This window comes from Saimiri boliviensis, chromosome 7 (assembly GCF_048565385.1).
Source record: "Saimiri boliviensis isolate mSaiBol1 chromosome 7, mSaiBol1.pri, whole genome shotgun sequence".
NCBI classification, from domain to species: Eukaryota; Metazoa; Chordata; class Mammalia; order Primates; family Cebidae; genus Saimiri; species Saimiri boliviensis.
In genome coordinates this window covers 7,047,940-7,071,967 of record NC_133455.1, presented here as the reverse complement: position 1 = coordinate 7,071,967, position 24,028 = coordinate 7,047,940, and the positions used below count along the sequence as shown (strand labels likewise).

The 24,028-nt window shown below is 39.9% G+C and overlaps 1 long non-coding RNA gene across 1 annotated transcript in view; it reads left to right on the top strand.

Annotated features, from left to right (window-relative positions):
- Positions 1 to 1,726: 1,726 nt before the first annotated feature.
- LOC141585044 (uncharacterized) overlaps positions 1,727 to 24,028 on the top strand; it is a 55,237-nt gene continuing 32,935 nt past the window's right edge. The window contains exon 1 of the long non-coding RNA XR_012518313.1: positions 1,727 to 1,924. This is a non-coding gene — a long non-coding RNA (uncharacterized LOC141585044). The remainder of the gene's footprint in view (positions 1,925 to 24,028) is intronic.

The following is a 24,028-nucleotide window of genomic DNA, read 5'->3' as shown; positions in this document are numbered from 1 at the left end:
ATATTTTATTGGTGAATGGTTGATATGGTTTGGTTCTGTGTCCCCATCCAAATCTCATCTCCAACTGTAACTCCTACATGTTGAGGGAGGGTCCCAGTGGGAGGTGATTGGATCATGATAATAAGGGAGTTCTCATGATACTAAGGGAGTTCTCATGATACCTGGTTGTTTGATAAGTGTCTGGCACTTCCCTGTTCTCTCTCTTTGGCTACCTTGTGAAGAGGGTACTTGCTTCCCCTTCACCTTCTGCCATGGTTGTTAAGTTTCTGGAGGCCTCCCCAGCCATGTGGAACTGTGAGTCAATTATTCCTCTTTTATTTATAAATTTCAGGTATTCCTTATGGCATTGTGAAAATGAACTAACACAGAAAATTGGTACCAGGTTATAAGGCATTACTATAAGATACCTGAGAATGTGGAAGTGACTTTGGAACTAGGTAACAGGCAAAGGTTGAAACAGATCAGAGGGCTCAGAAGAAGACAGAAAGATGTGGGAAAGTTTAGAACTTCCTAGAGACTTGCTGAATGGTTTTAACCAAAATGCTGTTAGTGATAGGGACAGTCATGTCCAGGCTGAGCCAATCTCAGATGGAGATGAGGAACTTAGTGTCTGGTGCTTCCCCTTTCCCCCTCTCTCTTTCCTGCCATCTTGTGAGGATGATGCTTGCTTCTCCTTCTGCTATAAGTTTCCTGAGGCCTCCTAAGCCATGGAGAACTGTGAATCAATTAAATCTCGTTTATTTATAAATTACCCAGTCTGAGGATTTCTTTATAGCAGTGTGAAAATGAGCTAATACAATAGAAGTTAGAAATCAAGACCTGGGTGCTAGCTGAGCTCATTGCTGCTGGGATGTCACTGCTTCTAACCCATCTTAGTGGAGGGAGCTAGGGAATAGGTATACATGCTAACATTCATTGCACTTTAATAGCAAATATATGCATTTACATAGTTTAAAGATTCACATGGTTCACTCGGGCTTTTTACAAAAAGTAGCAGTTCTCATTTCCCTCCATCCAGAGGCAACCCATGCCATAGTATTTCCCACCATTTACTATTTTTACATTTATTGCCATTTAGTGTAGCTTATCATTTTATTATTTTCTGTTTGAAACAAAATAAAGATTTCTATTTTATTATTTATCTCTATTTCAATAGCATACCTATATTGCTATTTTTGTCCTTATTTTGGGATTTATTTTTTCTCCCTGTAGCGTCTCCATTTCCTCCAAGTTGCTATTTGTTTTGGAATCTATTTTTTAGGCAGGAAGATCTCTCTCTGTCCCAGCCTCTGCCTCTGTCTCAGTTTCTCTCTCTCTCTCTCTCTCTCTCTCTCTCTCTGTGTGTGTGTGTGTGTGTGTGTGTGTGTGTGTGTGTATTTCCTATCTCCTTAGTTTTCTGCTCAAATCAAAGAGTGGGGAACATCACAGTTGGGCATGTCATGGGGCTTGTCTTTGGTGGGCTTCACTGTAGATGGTCAGGTGGGCTACTTCAATTAGGAAGCCGTAATGCCAGTACACTTAGACTTATCCACATGGGCTGGTCAAATTCTCCAGAGAAGAGTTTTCAACCTCCTTTCTGGAGGGTGGAGCCATAGTTGTAAGAATGTACACCCCAACTGGAGAATAGTTTTATGTCTCTGTATTCTGGATATTTACATGTAAACGAAGGCTGGTTTATGGTAGATATCCAGATACCCATGCTCAGTCCAGAGGTGGTTTACTTACAGGGATACATATCTGTTTTCGAGCAGGGCTAAAAATGTCTTCGCTCTGTTTCTACTCTCATGTTGGGAGACACCTGGTGCTAAGTTTGCCTGAGCGTTTGGAGGTTTCTGAAGTACAAATCGAATTGACTCCTAATTTCCCCGACTGTTTGTGAATGATTCATCATTCTTAATCTACCAATGGAATTTAGCATCCAAAAGTAAGTTGGTTTCCATGGTTTCTGCTCCTAAATTCTCTGTTAATGTGGCTTCATACCTTTAACAATTAATTTATACTTCCTTTAGTGCTGTCCTGAAAACACGTAAAAGTAACTGCTTATGTTAATCTACAATATTTAACACATACAGATTCACTGAATTTTTAATTGTTTGTTTAATGACTTCATTATGTGTGGACAAAATTATAATGTGGTCTGAAATTCAAACTTTTGAAACTAATGAATTCAATTTAAAGTCACATTTAGTTTCTTAATTTATTCTTTGGTTTTTGGTGCCTTCTAGTTAGCTAAAAACAAACAATTATGGATTGGTGATGATAAATATGTTTCCTTTTTCCTTTCTTATTTTTTTAAATTTTTATTTTTTTAATGGATGGGATGGGTGGGTCTTTCTATTTTGCCCAGGTTGTTTTTTTTTGTTTGTTTGTTTGTTTGTTTTGAGACGGAGTTTCACTCTTGTTACCCAGGCTGGAGTGCAATGGCGCGATCTCGGCTCACCGCAACCTCTGCCTCCTGGGTTCAGGCAATTCTCCTTCCTCAGCCTCCTGAGTAGCTGGGATTACAGGCACGCGCCACCATGCCCAGCTAATTTTTTTGCATTTTTAGTAGAGACGGGGTTTCACCATGTTGACCAGGATGGTCTCGATCTCTTGACCTCATGATCCACCCACCTCGGCCTCCCAAAGTGCTGGGATTACAGGCTTGAGCCACCGCGCCTGGCCCCTCCTTTCTTATTTTAGTACTTTTGAATGAAAGCTAAGAATTTTGTGGAATTAGAGAAAGATGGAATAAAGTAAGCAAGAAAGTAAATGCCTATCAACTATTTTTGTCTTTTTTATTATGATTTCCTTTTACCGTTCAATTTTTCAGATTAAAAATAAAATCTCAATTAAAACACCTACATAATTGTTCTTTACAGTTCTATAGAGTGGAGACAAAAGGTAATAACATATTCATAACTTAAGTTTTCCCTTTAAAAGCTATATTGATTGGATCAATAGATTTTTGTGCCAAATACCGATGAGCAATCCCTAGGCTTTAACTCTGTAATGCCACATGATTCATGATACCTGTGATCAATACATATTATTTGAATTTTTTCCTTACAAAATCAAGGGAATAATAGAGAGCATCTCGTCTTTATCTTAGCCAGTGAATAAAAAAATCTTTTTACATTTACAATTCAAATTATGAATATATACCTGAATCCTCTTTGCATTTTATCTTTATTACCATGATGATCATATTAACTGTCATTCACGTCAGAGACAATGGTCTATTCTTTGCATGGCACAGTAATTGGGGTATAATTTGCAAGTCAAAGACTAAATCAATTCATCCTATAAGATGCTATCCTTTCTTCTACCAAGGTTGGAATTAAAATATTTTCAGAAAGTATTTGTATTTTTCTCTTGCTTGGTTTAGTATACACTTCAGTATTTGTGTACTTTTGTGATGGTGGTGGGGGAGAGAGAGACCCCAAAAGAATAAAATATACCATTAGGTGCAGTAAATGTATCCCTTGATTCATAAAGCAGTTATTGGCTCTAATTTTATATTTAGTATTTGAATTCATTAAAGTCATAAAGGGTTTCACTTAAAAAAATCTACTTTATTCTTTTCCTAAAGTTAATAATCTTATTTTCTTAAAAGTCACACTTTATATTTTACTAGGAAGTCAAAACTTTTTCTCACTTTTAAAGTGATTGTTCATAAAGTTAAAGTAATGAAGAAAAATATCAGGTGCCCAAAAGATGTTGAAATGACACACAAAGAAGACAGATTTGCCAGCAGTCTGGAGGATGTGGGTGAAGCGTGAGATGACCCACGCTCCAGAACCTGGAGGGACCAGAAACAGTGTTCTGCTAGGTTGACTGTCTTGCTATTTATTAACACTCTCATTCCTAGGATTGGTGAAATGTGTACTTTTTATATGGATATTTAAGTGTATTCCAGAGGCAGCTTTATCCCTTCCCACTTTCATGATTTTTGAAAGTAGCAAGAAGGCTGGGCATGGTAGCTCATGCCTGTAATCCCAGCACTTTGGGAGGCTGAGGCAGTTGGATCACTTGAGGTCAGGAGTTCAGGGCCAGCCTGGCCAACATGGTGAAACCCTGTCTCTACAAAAATACAAAAAAAAAAATTGTCCAGGTGTGGTGGCGGGCACATGTAATCCCAGCTACTTGGGAGGCTGAGACAGGAGTATTACTATAAGCCATTTCTAGCACTGTTTTCTGTTGGGTGGTGCTGATATAAGCCATTTTCCAGCACTGTGTTCTATTGGGCGGTGCTAATATAAGCCTTTTTCCAGCATTATGTTCTATTGGGCAGTGATCTCAGGAAGATAGAGAGCAGAATAACAGATAACAGAGGCTGGGAAGGGGGAGTACATGAATGGTGGTATGAAGAGAGGTCAGTTAATGGGTACAAACATTCAGTTAGATGGAAGATACAAGTTATAATGTTCTATAGCAGAGTAGGGTGACCATAGTTAGAAACAATGCAATGCATATTTTTTAAGTAGCTAGAAGAGACGGCTTGAAATGTTCCCAACACATAGAAATGATAGGTGCTTAAGGTGATGGACACTTCAAATACCTCAACTTGATCATTTCATGTTCTATGCATGTACCAAAATATCACATGTACTTCACAAAATGCAACATATTATATATCAATAAAAAAGTCATCAGTTCTCAGCTGAGTCACTGATGGATGCATTACACCATGTCATTACTCTGTGATTACCCTGTTAAATTGGTTTTTCCTTTCTCCTGGCTGTATATTATGAGGAATTTCCTTCTACCACCAGTAGTTTCAGAAGTTGTCAGGGGTTAACACTGGGAGACCCTGAGTCAGGTGCTTTACTTGAGTTTTACTGTGTGGCCAGGCCAGGTGGACAAACCCATCAAAAAGAACCACAATCACTTCTCCCATTGCTTTTTCTTGGCCTTGCTTACTTCTCTCTTCTTGAAATTCTTTGAGTGCTATCCTGTTGCATTGGCAGCTGTTCTTATCCATATAAATCTCTCTAAATCAGCAAGTTCAACTTGCCTTTTTCTTGGTAATTAACTGACACAGATGTTATCATGTGTGGTACTCGTTTGGAGAATCAATAGACGCACTAGCTTTTTTTTTTTCCCAACTATCCTGAGCCCACTTTAAAAAAAAAAAGTACATTTAAGGGAGGAAGTTGACAGAGAGATGTTCTCATTTAGTTCATCTTAATGTGATGATGGGAGTGGCCTTGCTGATTCATAGTCTGACCACAGTCATGCAAACGGCCACATTTCCATTGTCAAAAGGAAGGGTACCCTAAAATATTTTTGCCTAATGCAAATCAAATCATTTCTTTTGTTCAATATAATTTTGCAACTTTGGAAATATTTTAAAACTAATAAGGTATGAGGATTCCCCAGATGCTCCTTATCCTCCACACACCTTTGCTCTTTTGAAAACAGTGTCTCTATAGGCAGTGTTATCAAATGCTTCTTGTTATACGTTTCCACAAAAGAATGTCACCTTTTGTAATTTTCTACCTGCATTTTATTTCTTGAGACTGGAAATATCAAATACTGCATAAAATATTAGTACTTCAAAAAATGTATTACCTCCTCATAAGTTTAAATGTTCAAAACCAGTACATATTAAAGAAAGTGACTATGATTTTTGCATTGGCATTTGGATTATGCATTTCATTTATTGTTTGAGGGATTTTTCACATTTGTGACCTGAAGTTCAAGTAATCATCGTAGAAAGGAATTATTTAACATATTTCCCCTGGATTTCCTTCTTTGTCATTTGAGATTTCTAATAAAGAAGAAGAGCATAAAATAAAATGGGAATAACAGTACAGACACTGAACCCACATCTTAGAAAAGAAGAAAGAAGCTTGTGTTGAAGTAGAATTATCATTGTGTTGTGATTCGAATTATCATCATACCAAGTAACAATGCAATATCCACAGTTAAATTTGAAATTCAGATAGGTAATGAACAGTTTTTAATGTCAGTATATTCAGAGCAGTATTTGGGGTATACTCACATTGAAAATTTGTAATTTATCGGAAACTAAAATTTAAGTGGATGTTCTATACAGTATCAGACAACTCTATGTATGAAAGGGATGATGGAGAGAAATGTGTGTGGAAAATAAAATAATAGCTTAATATGGTTTACATATATGGGGACTCACCAGACAGTTCAGAAGCATCAGATAGCTCTGTGAGAACAAGGGATATTTTTAAAAATCAGGGTAGAGAGTCAGTGTCACAAGTTGATGACTGTGTGTTTTTGTTTGTTTGTTTGTTTATTTGTTTGTTTTTTGAGACACAGTCTTGCTCTGTCACCCAGGCTGGGGTGCAGTGACATAGTGGTGTGATCTCAAGTGATTCTCCTGCCTCAGTCTCATGAGTAGCTGGGATTATAGACGCATACCACCATGCCTGGCTAATTTTTATATTTTTAGTAGAGATGAGGTTTCACCATGTTGGCCAGGCTGGTCTTGAATTCTTGATCTCTGGTGATCTGCCCGCCTTGGCCTCCCAAGGTACTGGGATTATAGGTGAGAGCCACCGCAGCTGTCCGACGATTGTGTTTTTATTATTGCATAACACTTTCCTCCCTTAAGATCTGGACATCCTGACTTTATACATACTGTGTTGCTTACCTTGCCAGGATACACACTAGGAGGCAGGGAGGTGTGGTAGGAAGAGCATTCATTCAGATTCAGGAACAGTGGGCTTTGGTCTTGTCCAAGCCCAGTATTGGCCAAGTGCCCTAAGTTGCTGGGCCTCAGCTGTCACACCTAGAAGTCCAAACAATGGCCTTTGTTTTGACTACTTTCCAGGAATGTTGTAGGAATCAAACAACTAGATGAATGTGAGAGAAGACTGTGCTTGCATATACTTATTTATATCTTTTAAACTGTACCTTCTAGATCATAGGTTGGATCTGTCTTGCTCACGATTTCATCCATAACTCCTAGCAAATACATAACCCACAGTCAGATTTAAGAACAAAAAAAATTGTTGAGGGAATGGATGAATATCAGTACATACACTGGTAACTAGTTACGTAGAATACAGAAATACCCATTGTGTGTGTGTGTGTGTGTGTGTTTGTGTGTGTGTGTGTGGTTGTGTCCCATAAATGTAATGATGACTGGTGTTATGAACTGCAGAATACATACAGGCTCAAACATAATTGATGATTAATTCTCATTCAGCAAATCCCCAAAGCTTGTTCCAGATCACAGGATGGCTCTCTTCTGAGCAGCAAGTAGAGGGACTCTGGCCCTTGTATCTTGTGGCTTTTGCATTTTCACCAGTTACCTTCCCAGATGGATGAAAGAATCTGTGACAAGGTAGCAAGAAAGGAGAGAACAAGCGGGGAAGGCTCACTGGCACCCTCAGCCCTGTGGCCCCGTGCACTGCATATCACTCCTGCTGGCCTTGCGTGGGCAAGGTCCACTTACGTGGTCCCACACAGAGGTAAAGGCCTCTGGGAAATGTGATCTTGGGCTGGGAAGTTGTGCTCCCGCTGGAACCCTGCACCTTGGAAGGGGATGCCATCTTTGAAGGAGACTTGGTTGTGCCTACCCTAGCGTGTGTCTATTTACCAAGCCTGGTGTGGTGGGCACCTTCCCGCAGGGCTCCCAGTCATCCGTGCCTCTTGATATTCACATCTGCAAGGAACCCTTATTTTTGAATGTGGGCTCAGTCTAATGTGTTCCTTCTAACATATAGAATGTCACAAAAGGGCTTACATGTCACTTCTTGATTGGTTATGAGCGACTGTGACTTCCGACCGCTGTGCCGTTCTCCGTCCGGTTTTTGCCACATGTTTGTTCCGACGGAGAGGGCAACCCAGCAAGGATCCCATCTTTGACAAACAGCCAGCAAGGAGCTCAAGCCTCAGTCCAACAGCCTAGGAGGTACTGAGTCATTTTCCGGAAACCCATTGGGTGGGTGTGGAAGCAGACCGTGCCCAGCTCAACCTTGAGATGGCTGCAACCTCAGCTGTGATCTTTATTGGAGCCTTAGGAAGCCTGCGCTGGAACCTTGATTACAACCTTGGGAGATGGGGTGAAGCAGAGGGCTCTGCTAAGCCAAGCTTAGCAGTCAGAGTCAGAAATTGTGAGGTAAGTGTGTGTTGTTTTATATCTCTAAGTTTTGGAGTGATTTGTTACACAGCAAGAGCTAATTAATTGCATACAGATTCCAGCTTAGGAATGGGCAGATCAAGATACCTCAGAAAGGTAGGTAGTGGGAATCTCATCATCAGTCTCTTAGCATAAATGTATACAGGCCAAGTGCCGTGGCCCACACCTGTAATGCCAGCACTTTGGGAGGCTGAGACAGGCATTATCACTTGAAATCGGGAGTTTGAGACAAGCCTGGCCAATATGGTAAAACCCTGTCTTTACTACAAATACAAAAAATTGGCCAGGTGTGGGGGCAGGCACCTGTATTCCCCACTGCTTGAGAGGCTGAGGTGGAAGAATCGCTTGAACCTGGGAGGCAGAGGTTGCAGTGAGCCGAGATCACGTCACAGTACTCCAGCCTGGGTGACACATTGAGACTCTGTCTCAAAAAAAAAAAAAAAAAGGGGGGGGGCATAGAAACCAGAACTTTATTGTGTGATACGGAACTTCCATTTTTAGGTTCTTTGTTCCTCTAAGCATGAAGGATTTCTCACTGGCCTTCCTTGGGTTATATGATCACTCCTCACACAAGAGAATGGGACATTCTTGCAGCTTCACAGACTCGTTTAATCAACTCCTATTCACCCCGTTGGTGAGGCAAGAATTGCTGCCCTAATGTGAGGAGTGTAATCAAACACACAACACCCGGCACTGGACAAATGAGATTTATTAATCATGTATACTCAGCCCAGGGGAGGACACAGGACACCCTGCAAGGCCACTGTGGGTTGCACTCTTAGTAGCTGACACTTTATGTGGATGATTTTACATAAGAAAAATGATGCAGTAAATCAAACAGGGGTGGTGGAAGGCAAGCTTTGTAGTATAAAGAGGCCAGGGTGACCCTCATTCCCACAGGAGGATATAATTGACTTGTTGGAATAATACCACTGGTTGGGAAAAAACTAAAGGCTGCTACTCAGCACCAAGAGCTGTGCCTGGCCTATTTGATAAGGAGGGCTTTTGGGCCAGGGGATCTTATCTGTGAGAGCAGGTGGGTAGGGGAACTTGTGCTTAATCAATTTGAGTTTCTCCTGATTTCTCCTGATGTCAAGGGAGTGCATAATATTGGGCCTTCATTTTAGAACACACTCTAAAACCGTTCAATTAAAAAAAAATAATTTTAGCCTAAGAAATAAAATAATATTAAGAAAAGAAACAAGAAAGGTACATAAAAAATAAATCAATTAGAGTCTATCTGCCTCATTTGGTAGTGCAGTTTTTTATTCTTATCTTTCATCTCTCAGTGGCAAACATTATTTGCATAACAAGGCTCCAATCAACCATCAGTCCTGTGCAAACCAAAGGAATTTTAACCCATTTTTTTTCCTAGTTGATTATGCATACTGGCATTGCTTGTCTATATGTAAACACGTTCCTACATCTTGATTTAGTTCAAAGCATAAGAACTATTGATGTGCAATTAATTGCTATTCATCATAGGATAAAATAGAAGCCAATGTGATTGAGCCAATTGTTAGCAAGAGCTGAAGATTTCTTTTTCATTTAATAAAAAAGTGATAAATTTGGGCCTAATAAAAGCCTAAAATACCAAATGAAGACTTTATTTTTCATGTTCTCAGCATTTTTAGCATGTGAGTTCTCTGTTACAAAGAACCTAGAGAGAGGGGGCTACGTGTGGACTCATGGTCAATCATAAATCCAACCAAGGCCTCTTCTGCACATTTAGCTGAAAGTCTATGCAGGAAAAATACGTATTATTTTGTGCAATGCCTTTGTAATAAAGAATAAAGCCCGTAATCTATTCAGTTTTTCCTTCTCCATACTGAGATCATTTCACTTTGCTTTGGCATTCTTATCCAGATTGCTTTTTAAAACAGATTCCAATGTACTCACTTTAAAAAAAACCACCCACATTGCTTTCTCCCATCTCAGTGTAAACTTTTAGGTTATTTTAGGTCATTTTTATCTTTTGGAGTCTTCTGTTTCTCCCATGTCCATTTCATTCTCAGAGGATTGTTTGGTCTATAAAAACAGTCTCTATGTTCTGGCATAATCTGTATGTGTGACTCTCTTCTATACCTGGGGTGCATTTGCTCCAGGTATCAGATCATATCTCCTCTCTTCATAACAAAGTTTCACACACAAGGGCATGACACAGTCACTTGTAGTTATCACTGGCTTCCTTGATCCCATATCTGGTCCGTTATCTTATCCCCCTCCCCCCTCCCTTTTTTTTTGAGACAGGGTCTTGCTCTATTGTTTAGGTTAGAGTGCAGTGGCATGATCTCGGCTCACTGCAACCCCCGCCTCCTGAATTCAGGCAATTCTCTTGACTCAGCCTCCTGAGTAGCTGTGATTACAGGCATGTGCCACCATGCCCAGCTCATTTTTTGTATATTTAGTAGAGACCAGGTTTCACCATGTTGGCCAGGCTGGTCTCGAACTCACCGTGGCCTCCCAAAGTGTTGGGATTACAGGCATGAACCACTGTGCCTGGCCTCTACTATTTGATCCTTTGAATTAGCTCCCTAATCTTTCTGGGGTCAGTTGCTTCCTTTGTTCTTGTGACACAAGAATCATTGTCTGAACTGGGCTATCTGATGATCTCCTCATTAATCCCATCACCTGCATTTTTATCTGTCCCAGTTCACCCAATTCACTTCCAAGTAAATTATCTTTCTAGGATAGATTTTTTTTTTATTGCATTTTAGGTTTTGGGGTACATGTGAAGGACATGCAAGATTGTTGCATAGGTACACACATGGCAGTGTGTTTTGCTGCCTTCCTTCCCCTCACCTGTATCTGTCATTTCTCCCCATGCTATCTCTTCCCACCTCCCCACCCCCGTGTCCCTCCCCCATTTCCCCCCAACGGACCCCAGTGTGTAGTGCTCCCCTCTCTGTGTCCATGTGTTCTCATTGTTCAACACCCTCCTATGAGTGAGAACATGCGATTTTTGATTTTCTACTCTTGCGTCAGTTTGCTGAGAATGATAGATTTGTTTTAGTTGTGTGTATGTATGAACACAAATAAAACTGGGTGACTCTGCATGTACATAGATTTACATATGGATGGGGGATGGGAGCAACCTCTCCTTCCTCAGCCACTATGGGACAACCAGATACCTGACATGCAGAAGGGCTATGGACAAGTAAAGTTTTGTTTTTTTAAATTGCTCGTGAGCTATATTTTAGTAAAGCTGACATAGAACATAAATCTGTATGTATATAGATGTGCCCAGTTTTATTTCTACTCATATATGTAGTTGGTTGGAAGCCACTCACAGGTCCTGCCTATACTCTACACATAATAGGAACTCAAAACAATATACCTACAGATATATCCAGTTTTATTTGTACTCATCTGTCTGTGTCCCTTGTTTTCTTTTTCTATTATGATAAAATATGCATAACCGAGTGTTAACCATTTTAACCACTTTTAAGTGTAAAGTTCAGCGGCATTGAGAATATTCACAATGTTGTGCAACCATCATCCATCATCTAGCCCAGAACTTTTTAATCATCCCATACTAAATCTCCTTGCCCTTTAAACAATACCTCCCCAGTCTCTGAGATCCACATTCATGGAGATGGAGAGTGATTCTTATAATCTCCAGGGATGATCCACAATCTCCTGTGGATAAGAGAGTTGAGACACACATTCTTTAAATTATCCAGCCCTCAGACTCAGCCCTGCTGGCTCCCAAATGGCTTCCTGTGGTTGGCTTAAAATGCCTAGCTGCTGGGAATCAGTACATTTTGAGCCCTTTTCATTTGCATTCTACTTGCCCTTACGTAACCCTTTAATTCAGGCATCGGGTTGTTCCCTAGTGGGTGAGGAAGGAGAGGCTGTTCCAATTCCCCATTCACAGGTGGGAAGACTGAGGCCGAGGGCTCACACTTCAGCATCATGTGCAGGGCTTGGAAACCACAGAACAGTGGGCCCCATCCTTCTGCACACCTAGGGATCTTTACAAATTACCGCTATTTCTTCCACCCCAAACAAGTGATTTAATTGGTACTTGGCATGACGTGGGCACTGGGGGCAGGAGATTTAAAGCCTTTCCAGGTAGCCTGTGGACTTGGAGTCTTATCCCCACTCCCACAGTTGCTGGGCTGAAGCCTGGGAATTTGTAATTGTAACACGTTCCCAGGTGGTGCTGACATTGCTGGTCTGGAAGCCATACACTGACACCCTCCGGACAAGTGCATCCTGGCAGAGGTTGGAGGGAATCTGGTCTCCTGGTCTTATGTGAGGGGTGTGGTCATCAGTGATGCCGCTTGAACTGGGACAGGTCTGGAACTTCCATGTAGGAAGAACCACAGTTCACTTTTCAAGCCTTATCATGGGAAGTGCAATCTTTACAACAGTCTCTAGAGTTTCAAAATGATCACTTCAGACAGGTTTGGCAAGCAAGTTTGTTGTCTTGGTGGAGAGACAGATTCCTGGGGCTTCCTCCTCTGCCCTTTTCCCCAACATCACTTTTACATTTTAAATATATTTAAATGTTATATTAATCTATGAAAAATGAGTATAAAAAGGAGGGAAACTAGAAATTTGTTAAAAATCATTTAGTTATACACTTAAACAGAATGGATACTTTGGTATGTAAGTTGTACCTCAATAAAACAGTTAAGGAACTTTGCCAACTGTGATGGTAGTCACATGACTGTGTACCTTTGTCAAAACACTTCTAATGGTAAATTTAAAATAGGTGAGTTTTCTTGCCTGTGAGTTATACTTTAGTAAAACTGACATCAAACAATGAAAGAATAATCCCGGCACTTTGGGAGGCCGAGGTGAGTGGATCACTTGAGGCCAGGAGTTTGAGACCAGCCTTGCCAAATGGTGAAACCCCATCTCTACAAAAACTACAAAAATTAGCCGGGCATGATGGCACATGCCTGTAATCCCAGCTATTCAGGAGGCTGAGGCAGGAGAATCACTTGAACCCCAGAGGCTGCGGTTGCAGTGAGCTGAGATTGCACCAATGCACTCCAGTCTGGAAAACAGAGCAAGACTTTGTCTCAAGAACAAAACCAACCAACCAGCCAAACAAACAAACAGAAAAGCAATGAAAGAAGGGCTTGTTTCCCTGAAAACTAAGTTCAATGCATTCGAGAGCTTTATGCAAGTTTCTTTAAAAATACTTTCAAATTTAGTGTATCACTTATCAATTGCTGCATAACACTTTACCACAAATGAGGAAGATTAAAACAACGCATATTTATTATGTCACAGATTTGGCCAGAATCTTGGTATAGTTTAGCTTGGTCCTCTGTATTAGGGTCTCTCACAGGGCTGCAATCAAAGTGCCAGCCAATACTGAGAGCCCATGGAAAGGTGTGTGACCAGAGAAAGATCAGCTTTAAAGCTCATGTGATTGCTGGCAGGATTCAGTTCCTTTTAGGCTCTTGACTGAAGGCTACTGTCCAGTCTTCACATGTGAGCCTCTGCAGCATGGTCACTTGCTACATCAACATGTGCAAACCAAAAAAGTAACAGTGTCTGCTAGCAAGACAAAAATCACAGCTTAGCCAATTTCATCAGACAAATGGCATTCCATCGCTTTTGCTAAATCCACTGGAAGCCATTCACAGGTCCTGCCTATACTCAAAGGGAATGGATTACATAATGGTGTGAAATTCCAAGAAATGTCAGTGGGTCAACATGTTAGAGGTTGCCTGCCACATTAGTTATAAACAAGACATTCTAAAAACTAGATAAAAATTTAAAAATGTAGGCTTATTCACACAAATTGCTTTCCAGGTACTTTATGTCTTTCTTCATGATAAGGAAATTGGCTGGGTGCAGTGGCTCACACCTGTAAGCCCAGGTGTGTTTTTATCTATAGACAGCAATAAACCACAAAATATATTTAAAGCAACAATTTTCAGACATTGTATAATATACAATGTAGGAATTGATTCCTGAGAGAAGGAATATAAATGAGGTGAGCCTCGCAATTGAGATCCTTTTTTTTTTTCTGAAAGCAACTTCTGGAGCACAGACACAGGCCTAGGGAAACCAAACACAGCATAGTGACTTCTCTGAATAGAGGAAGTGGATATTATTGATTGGGAAGCCCGAGGCAGCTGAAAGTTGTGCAAAAACAAAACAGCTTTGGTGGCAAAGGCAGGAGGATTGCTTCAGTCTAGGAGTTTGAGACCAGCCTGGTCAAGATAGTGAGACCTTGCCTCTAAAAACAAACAAAACAACAACAAAAACAAAACTATGAAACTGTAAATATGTTACATATAAACTATAAATGTAAACTATATATGTATGTGTGTGTGTGTGTGTGTGTGTGTGTGTGTGTGTGTGTGTGTGTATGTCTGACATGGTGGTATGTGCCTGTAGTCGAAGCTACTTAGGAGGCTGAGGTAGGGGAATTGCTTGGGCCCAGGTGGTTAAGGCTACAATGAGCCATGAACCCACACTGAACTCCAGTCTGGGTGACAGAGTGAGATCCTGTCTCAGAAAAAAAGAAAATTAAAGATGGACATTATAGTGGATAACATGATGGGAGTGATTTACATAAAGATTACACAGAGCTTCAGTATGCAAAATGAAAACTAGAGAAAAGTTCTTATTTCTTGTCTTAGTTTAGGTTCCTCTGAAATCAGACCTAGGAAAGAGTTTGGAGTAATGGAGCTTATTAGAAAGTAATTCCAGGAAGCCGAGGTCAGGGAGTAGGAAGGGTGGGACAGGGATGGGAGAAAAGTGAATAAACGTGTATTAATAGCTAAATGCCACTCTATCAGTGAGTGTGTTTTATGGAACTTCTTCCAAAATAGAAACTTGAAGCAATAATTATTTATCTCAAGGTTCTGTGGGTCAGCGATTTTGGTTGCGTCTTGGATGAGCTACTCGTATGTCAGAGGTTAATCTGTTGGACTGATGGGGGTGTGCTAGTCCTGGGTAACTCTTGCCATGTGTCTGTCACTTGGGTGATTACTGGCAGTTGACAAAGACATGAAGGGCATGTGATTGTCCTTATCCATTAGCCTAGCTTGGATTTGTTCATATGGAAGAAGTAGGACTCCAAAGACTGCAGTTGCAGAAGTTGCAGAGTTTCATGAAGCTGATGCTTAGAACTTGTACAAAGATGTGAGTTCCACATTCTTTTGGTCATAGCAAATTGTAAGACCAGCCTGGACTCAAAAGGTTTGGAAAGTAACTCTATCTCTTAATGAGAAGAAATGCAAAATATTGTGACCTTTAATTTTTGCAATTTCTTAAAACGCTTGTGGTCAACGAGGGATTAGTCTTGCTGGGGTCTAAGTAACTGTATAGAATATACCTCAGAATTGTCTCATGAAGGACAGGAAGGTCGGAGAAATTGTCTATTGCAGTGTATCCACATTTGTCTGAGTGCTCCCCCTGGAAGCAGTAATTTCCCTGCCTCTCTAGCTATTGTGTACAGATACAGTCATCAATGGAGACACTATGCAGAAATAAGTTAGGCTGAGGGGATAAATGTGACATGGAGCAATACAGGAATTACCATAACACCTGATGGGCCAATTAGTATATTTTATATTTTAAGTTAAAATAAAATGTTTAGTACAGGGGTCCCCAATCCCTGGGCCACAGACCAGTACTGGTGAGTGATGTGTTGGGAACTAGGCTGCACAGCAGTAAGTGAGCGTTGGGCAAGTGAGCAAAGCTTCATTTGGATTTATAGCTACTCCTCATTGCTCACATTACCACCTGAGCTCCACCTCCTATCAGAACAGTGGTGACATTAGATTCTCATGGGAGTGCAAACCCTACTGTGAACTGTACATGCCAGGGATCTAAGCTGCGCACTCCTTATGAGAATCTAATGCCTGGTTATCTGTCACTGTCTCCCATCGCCCCCAGATGGGACCATCTAGTTGCAGGAAAACAAGCTCAGGGCTCCCACTGATTCTGCATTATGGTGAGTTGTATAATTATTTAACTGTATGTTACAATGTAATGATAACGTAAGCAAAGTGCACAATAAGTGTAATATACTTTAATTAATGTACTTAAAACCATCCCACCGCCACTAGTCTGTGGAAAAATTGTCTTCCACAAAACCAGTCTCTGGTGCCAAAAACGCTGAGGACTGCTGGTTTAGGAGATATCTACTTCTGACTATGAATTGAGAAACAGTTTTCATACTGTTCTTTTATCTATAGACAGCAATAAAACCACAAAAATATATAAAACAACAATTTTCAGACATTACGTAATATACAATATTCAATATTCACACTGATTCCTGAGAGAAGGAATACAAATATACAAATGAGGTGAGCCTGGCAATTGTGATCCTTTTTTTTTTTTTTTTTGAAAGCAATTTCTGGAGCACAGACACAGGCCTGGGGAAACCAAACACAGCATGGTGGCTTATCTGAATAGAGAAAGTGGATATGATAGATTGGGAAGCCCGAGGCAGCTGAAAGTTGTGCAAAAAAACAAAAACAAAAACTGTAAATCTGCTTTGAGGGCACCTTTAATCTTTACTAAATGAAAACTTCTTAAGCACAGGCAAAAAACGACTTCATCGTTTTTTGATTAACTTCATCGTTTTGTGATTAACTCATCCAGTGGGGAGACATTTGAGGTCTGATCAGCCAGAGTGGAGATTCCTTGGGGACCACGTGGAGCATTTAGTGGAGAAGAAATGCAAACTATCATGACCTTTTAATTTTGTCATCTCTCAAAACCCTTGCTGTCAATGGGGAATTAGTCATGCTGGGGTCTAAGTAACTCTATGGAAAGAGTGGGAGCAAGACAGAGAGGGGTGGGAGGTGCCACACACTTAACCAGATCTTGCAGCTCTTCACTCACTGTTGCAAGGACAGCACCAAGACATGAGGGATCCATTCCCATGATCCAAACACCTGCCACCAGGCTCTACCTCCAATGCTGGGGATTACATTTTGACATGAGATTTGGGTGGGGACAAATATCCAAACTATATCATACTGAATTCCTCATTGGCCTTAGGTGAATTCTTCAGCATTATCTGCAAGGACAGCTGTGGCACTACAAGAGTTCCACTGAAGGACGGGAAGATGGACAGTCCGTAAACAACTTGAATCTTACATCTCACTTCCCCAGTACAAATTTGCAGTTGCCGCAAATGAACATTTTTACAAATGCCATAATGACAAGTGACTAGTACAGTTATGTTACAATGCTTTTGCATGTGTTGATAGTATTTATTTAGAAAATGTCAATATTAATAGACTCCACAGCTTCTGTCAACTTGTGTTGGCACTACTCTTTATTTTATTTATTTATTTATTTAGTTTTTAAAAGATGGATTCTCGCTCTGTCGCCAGGCCATAGTGCAGTGGCGACCTCTGCTCACTGCAACCTCCACCTCCAGGGTTCAAGCAATTGTTCTGCCTCAGCCTCCCAAGTAGCTGGGACTAGAGGCACACGCTGCCATGCCTGGCTAATTTTTTGTATTTTAGTAGAGACAGGCTTTCACCCTGTTGCCCAGGCCGGTCTTGAACACCTGAGCTCAGGCAATCCACCAGCTTTGGCCTCTCAAAGTGCTGGGATTACAGGCAGGAGCCACCACACCTGGCCCGTGTTGCTCTTTAAAAGTAAAAGAGGAATTTGCTGGGCTTCTCTTGTCCTTAGAAGGGCCCATATTTTGTGAATAAGTTGTTGCATGTTAAAAACAAACAAACAAACAAACACTTGTATAAGTGATAAGAGATGCTCATGACAGGGAAGGGTTCCATACAGTGGAGGGAGTGAATATGATAACGGCTGGTGTTCGTTTATCCAAATACGATTTTTCTTAATCAAACAAAAACTACACAAAACCAGGAAAATTAGCAGTTTCCTCAAACCCCAAATGTCTTCATGATTTCTTGGAGATGTGTTTTCTATGCCGAGGCAGGATTGACCTCAGGTGAAAGGGATATGCCTCCCTCCACCTGTTTAGAGAAAATGACAGGTGAGAAAGGCATCACATCTGCCCATGCAGCTGAGCAGGTAGCACAGAATGACAGCAAATCAGCAAGGAGAGTGGCCACGGCCTCTGCTTCATTATCCTGCAGCCACGACCTGAGGAGGCTGCACTCCCAGGGCTGCGGAAAGGCATAGCTGCCCAGGTGTTTTGGTTTTCTGACTCTGAGACACCTGCTGAGCACCTGCCATGAACACAGGTCACTCTGGCTATTGGTCCTCAGCAGGTGCCACTGATGCAGCCCCAGATTCATTTTCCATGGAACCTTTCAGTTTCTCTTATCGAAGAAATTAATACATGTTGTGAGCCCCATTTTAACAAGAAAGGCAATTGTCAGGGCAATGATCACTGCTGCAAAATAAAGCATTTTCTATTTTCTAGAGCGTGTTTCTACAGTACCAATTTAACCTGGATAAAGAAGAGTTTGCTGAAAATTGGACAATTTTGTGGTATTACATTGGTTATATTGTTAGGATACTATTTCCTAATTGAGTGAACTGTCTAGTTTTTCTAGCTCCCAAATACGGAAAGCATTACAAAACTGTAGTGTGGATTCTGATATGTTCTCAGTAAAACATTTCTGTCTGGAACTATATAGCTCCAAATTACTTAATAAACATAATTTCCCCAAATAAAATATGCTAGCAGCCTGGATTCTATCTCCTGAAGGGTAGCTTTAGCTTTGGTGTCAAATGCTTGTTGCAGGATCTGTGGCTTAGATGGGCTAACTTGGCACCCACGTGCTTTAAAGGCTGTTTCCATTGACCTTCGAGGACACTCAGTGCTCCCTAGTGGATCAGTGTGCAGCCTCCACCAATACCCAGCACATTGGTGATGTCACTGCCCTCCCTGCAGCAAGGCTCAAGAGTAACTCCTTCAGTAAGGGAAGGGCAGGAAGCCCTTACACTTCATTTCTTCCAAAGTCACACCAAGAGACTGACAACAGACAAATAGTTTCCCATAGTTTCCAACATCCTTGTCTGGAGACCAAAAATAAACTTAAATGCCTCAACAAGACGTTTTGATTGCTTGAATCACACACTGTCACAATCAAAGAACCCAAACGTCTATATTTTTGCTGAAACAGGCAGCTTAGAGCTTTCTGTGTTCCCAACACATATTTTGGTTATTTTCCTAACTCTGCTCTTCCCCTGAATCCTTTCTTTCTTTTTTTTTCTCTCTCTTTTTTTTAAATTGCATTTTAGGTTTTGGGGTACATGTGAAGAACATGCAAGATTGTTGCATAGGTACACACATGGCAGTGCAGTTTGCTGCCTTCCGTCCCCTCACCTGTATCTGCTGTATCTGTCATTTCTCCCCATGCTATCTCTTCCCACCTCCCCACCCCCCTGTCCCTCCCCCATTTCCCCCCAACGGCCCCCAGTGTGTAGTGCTTCCCTCCCTGTGTCCATGTGTTCTCTGAATCCTTTCTTGAGTCATTCTCCATATTAAAAGTGGTGATAGCAATGTGGAGACCATGGACTGAATAGTATTCAGAAATTAGCTTGATCAGAAACTATAATTAAAGGGGAATCATTTTTTATTCAAACAAACCTTGTACTTGACAAGATTAAATATCTTGTATTTAAGTCAATGATAATAGTGAATTATGGATCATTTGCAAGAAGCAATGCAAAATTGGCTGCTGGGCCTGTTTCCAAAGTTAGGGAAAATTTACGACAAATTTGTTATTGACCAATAATATTTTAACAGCTTTTAAAATTATTAGCACTGCTGCTTACAAGGAATCTATTAGATGAGATGAAAGTAAAATATATTGAAATATATTAGATATCTTTTTGAAATATTAATAGACCATATACTAAATCACAGTAAATATAAAACTCCTTTACGAGTATTCCTACTTGAAATTATAAACAGTGCTTTTAAGGTTTCATGCCAAGAAGTATCACAGTACTCAAAGATAAAAGAATATCCCCACAAATAGTGGTTTTCATGGAGAGATTAAAATTAGGGACTTATAATTTAGAGATTTCATAAATCATATTCACAACGATCATCCCTAAAGTACTGAGCACATGATTATTTGCTATGTTACACTTTATACCTGCAACAACATATTGCAAGGGTATTCTTTCTGCTTTAATAAAAGGTAATTGCCTGGAGTTCCCAAGTTCTACAATGAGGTACCAACCACCATGGGGTAATTGTGATACATGTTGAGGTACATGCTGTGAGCAATATTATTGCCTCACCCTTGTAATTGTCCACATCTTAATTCTCATGCTATGGTTTGAATATGTTCCCCAAAGATTATGTGTTGGAAACTTAACCCCCAATGCAGGAATATTGAGAGGTAGGGCCTATAAAACATGATTGATTAGGTCATGAAGGCTCTGCCCTCATAAATACATTAATGCCATTATTATGAGAATGCGTTCCTTATAAAATGAAAACTTTGGCCCAATTTCCTTTGTCTGTCACCCATGTGATGCCTTCCACCATGTTATGATGTAGCAAGAAGGTCTTCAGCAGATGCAGTTCCTCAATCTTGGACTTGCTAGCCTCTGAAATTGTGAGACAAATACATTTCTGTTCATTATAAATCACCCAGACTGTGGCATTCCATTATAGCAACATGAAACAGACTAAGACACCCCAGAACCAGTAAATATGATAGGTTACATGGCAAGGGGAAATTTAGGTAGCCAATAGAATTAATATTGCTAAGTAGCTGACCTTGAGATGAGAAGATTAGCTTGGGCTATATGCGTGAGCTCAATACTATTACCAGGTTTCTTAGAAATGACACAAAAGGCAGAAGATGAAGAGTGTTAGGTCACAGTTATACAGCATGAGAAAATCTTAACTAGCCATTGCTGACCTTGGAGATTAAAGCGGGCCATGAGGTGAGCAATTCGGAAGCCTCTAGAATTTGGAAAAGATGAGAAAATGGATGATGCCCTAGGGGATCTAGGAAGGGACTCTTAATCCTAGCCCAGAGAGATCCATTTCAGACTTCTCTCTTTCCGAAACAGAAAATAAACTTGTATTGTTTTAAGCCACTACGTTTGTGATCATTTGTTACAGAAGCGATAGTCAACTAATAAAAGTGTTGACATTTGGGTGAGGCATCCAAGAAGCAGCACAGTCTAGGAAGCCTCTTTGTCCTTATGGGCTGGAAACTCTTTTCTTCTGCCCAGAGACATTAGGCTAATTGAAGGGCTCTGGTAAGGGGGTCCCACCACCACACCCTCTCCCTTCTAAAAGACAGCTGCTAGCCTGGCCTGGAAAAACCCCTTTTAGCCCCTGAGGCAAAGCCAGCAGGGACTCATGAGATCCCTAGTGGCATTAGATAAACCATGAAAACCAAAATATCACAAGGGCTCTGAAAATTAAGCTCTCATTGGAACCATAGTCCACAAAACCAACAAAGACCCACATGCTAAACATTAACAGGGTAACTGCCTAATTAAAACAACAACAAAAAACTGAATGGAAGTGGTTTTCACACTACAGTTGTTGTGGTAAAATGTTGACACAAGTAGACTGTAATATGTCACCTAAGTGTATTGCAGCACACCCAGAACAACCACTACCAAGCCCACACAAAAATATATGCTCTAGAACACTAAATCAGAATGGAATCCTAACAAAGTTCATGTAACCTGAAGTATTGTAAGAGAAGAAATATAGGAATGAGAATTATAAAAGCAATCTCCTAACATAACTGAAAAATTGTAGAGAATAATATAGAAATTATCAGCTGGGTGTGATGGCTCACACCTGTAATCCCAGCACTTTGGGAGGTTGAGGCGGGTGGATCACGAGGTCAGGAGTTTGAGACCAACCTGACCAGCATGGTGAAACCCCGTCTCTACTAAAAAAATACAAAAAATTAGCTCAGTGTGGTGGTGCATGCCTGTAATCCCAGCTACTCAGGAAGCTGAGGCAGGAGAATTGCAACCTGGGAGGCGGAGGTTGCAGTGAACCAAGATTGTGCCACTGCACTCCAGCCTGGGCAACAGAGTGAGACTCCATCTCAAAAAAAAAAAAAAAAAAAAAAAGAGAGAGAGAGAGAGAGAGAGAGAGAGAGAGTGAGAGAATCATATAGAAATTATCATCATACCAGGATGCCAAAAAATCACAACTGAATTAAAAAAAAATCAACTGATGCCAGTGCTAAGGTGAATAAAATATTGGAATTATCTAAAAGAAACTTACAGCAGTTATCACAAAATGGTATCTCAACAATCAATTATGAAATCTTTCAAAACCAAAGAATATGTAAAATCTCAGTTGAATAGTAAATGTTATTTTAAAAAGTAGAAATTTTATAACTAAAAAATATGGTAACAATGTGAGCTTAATTATAGAGTGCAGATAGCAGAGGGCAGAAGCACTTGAAAAAGAAAATTTATTTAGTTTGAATAGCAGAGAGAAAATAGGCTGAAATATATAATTAAATAAATAGAGCTTCAGTGACCTGTGAGACAATATGAAAAAACTCAATGTTTGTAGTACTGCATTTCCAGAAGGAGAGGAGTAAGAAAGTAGCTGTAAGATTATTTTAAGAAAGAATGACTTAAAACGTCCCAAATTTGGTGAAAGACACAGACCTACATATGCCAGAAATTGAGAAAACTCCAAACAGCATACATGCAAAAAATGCAGGCCAGATTGTTTCATAATTAAATTTTTGAAAAGTGACCCCCCAAAAATTGAAAGCATCAAAGTGAAATGATAAATTGTTTTTAGAAAAACACAGTATAAAGAACAGTGGATTTCTCCTCTGACCCAAAGAAGACAGGAAGAAGTGCTATAATATTTTCAAGCACTGAAAGAGAAGAACTATGAATTCTATATCTGGTGAAACTATTCATAAGAAATAAAGGAAAACAAAAATAATTTGCTGCAGACCTACCATTGCAAACTGTTAAAATAAGAAACAGAAAGAAAATGAAAGAGTTTAGATACATCAGAAGTTATGAAGAACAAATCAAAGGAATAGAAGTGATATGTCCAAAGGACTACTTTTTGCTTCATGAGTTTTGTAAATCATAGTTAATTACTGAATCAAAAAGTTCCATCTAATACTCAATGACATTTAAAAGCAGGAAAGCAAAAAGAACCTAAATGGAAGTGAAGTTTTCATACTTTACTTGTGGTAAAATGTTGACACCAGTGATTGTGACACATCACATAAGCATATTTAGGACAAACCCAGAGCAACTACTTCCAAGCCTATACAAGAATATACACACTAAAATGCCATAAACCAATCAAAATGAATCCTAAAAGAAGTTCAAATAACCTGCAGGAATGTAAGAAAAGAGAAACAGGAATGGAAAACCATAGAAAGGAAATTGTAAAATGACAGATTTAAAAACTAACAAATCCATATTTACCTTATATAAATATATAAACAATGTAAATACCAAATCAAAAGACAGAGACTAGCAGAAAGGATAAAAAGAGTATGATTCTACTATATGTTACTTAAAAGAAACTCACTTCAAATTCAATGACATCAGTAGGTTGAATGCAAAAAGATGGAAAAATATATTAAACGCTGTCATTAAAAAATGAGCTGGAGTAACTGTATTAGTATCTGGTAACGTAGACATCAGACAAAGAAAATTACTAAAGAGAAATAAGAATATTACATAATGATAAAAGAATAAATCAACCAGAAAGGCAATAATCCTTTATATGTGCACACCAAGCATCAGAGGCTCAAAATGCATGAAATAAAAACTAATAGAGCTGAAAAGGAGAAACAGAAAATCCACAGTTAAAAGTTGGAGACAGCAATAAACTCAGCAACTGATAGAACAACTATACAGAAAATTAACAAGGACGTAGAAATGTGAACAACACAATCAATTGACAGGATCTAATCAACATTCATTCCAACAACAGATAAATGCTCATTTTTTTTTAAGTACCCATGGAATATTCAACCAAGGTAGACCATATTCAGGACCATAAAACTA